Source organism: Vigna unguiculata, unplaced genomic scaffold (genome assembly GCF_037176805.1).
Source record: "Vigna unguiculata cultivar grain cowpea cultivar isolate G323 ecotype 2 unplaced genomic scaffold, ASM3717680v1 ptg000339l, whole genome shotgun sequence".
Taxonomy (NCBI): domain Eukaryota; kingdom Viridiplantae; phylum Streptophyta; class Magnoliopsida; order Fabales; family Fabaceae; genus Vigna; species Vigna unguiculata.
The window spans coordinates 44,076-45,161 of NW_028196974.1; the positions used below are offsets into that span (position 1 = coordinate 44,076).

At 27.4% G+C, this 1,086-nt stretch overlaps 1 non-coding gene across 1 annotated transcript; it reads right to left on the reverse strand.

The window, feature by feature from the left end:
• Positions 1-340: 340 nt before the first annotated feature.
• On the reverse strand, positions 341-412 carry TRNAR-UCU (transfer RNA arginine (anticodon UCU)). Its single transcript has one exon. It is a non-coding gene; the product is annotated as a tRNA-Arg (tRNA).
• Between the last annotated feature and the right edge of the window lie 674 nt (positions 413-1,086).

Here is a 1,086-nt window from a genome sequence, read left to right on the forward strand (position 1 = left end):
AGGTAAGGAAATTTCTTGTTGAGTTACGTGCTTACTTAAAGACGAATAAACCTCAATTCAAAGAAATCATATCTTCTACCAAGACATTCACTGGGGAAGCAGAAGCCCTTTTAAAGGACGCTATTAAAGAACAGATGGAACTCTTTTTATTCCAGGAACAAGTAGAAAAAAATTGATGAATCATTAAATAATTTTGTAATTCAATTTTCCAATTTTTATAATTAGTATCTTTTAATATGTTTTTATTTCATTTGAATATTATATATAATGAATTCGAATCAAAATGTAATAAATCAAAAAAAATAGAAGGACAAGGTTGAAATTAGATATGCAAACAACTTGCGTCCAATAGGATTTGAACCTATACCTAAGGTTTAGAAGACCTCTGTCCTATCCATTAGACAATGGACGCTTCTATTTTATATTTGATTCTTTAACCTTTTTAACTAAACCTTATTAAAAAGATTAAAGAATCAAACAAATATAAAGAATTCTAGAAATTATAAAAATAAAATAAATCAAATATTTAGAATAAAAGAAAAAAAAAATAAAAAAGAAAAATCAATTGAATATAATTGAATATATATAACTAAAACTAAATTAAGAAATGAAAATGAAGAATTGACAAATTCTTTAAGAATTCTAGATTCATTCTCGAAGAAAAAAGATAGATTTAAATAGAATAAAATAGAAGCGGGTAGCGGGAATCGAACCCGCATCGTTAGCTTGGAAGGCTAAGGGTTATAGTCGACGTTGATTCATCATTTTGATTTAACGTCTCTAATTCAAAACTGAACGTGAAACTTTTGTTTCATTCGGCTCCTTTACGGAATGAAGAGATGGACAATAAAAAAAATTGACCCATAACATCTATGTCAGCCTTTTTGTATGAATAGGTTTCAAATATCTTGCTTTTTAGATGATCCCTCTAGAAGAGCAATATTCTAACAATCTATGTTTTTTTTCTAGTTACTTCGTTCTCTATTTCTATTTCAGAAAATCTTTAGGAAAAGAAGAAAATTTCCGTCGAGCTAAAAAAATGTCGATGTCTCTAGTAAACTAAAAGAATCGTTTAATAGCTATTTT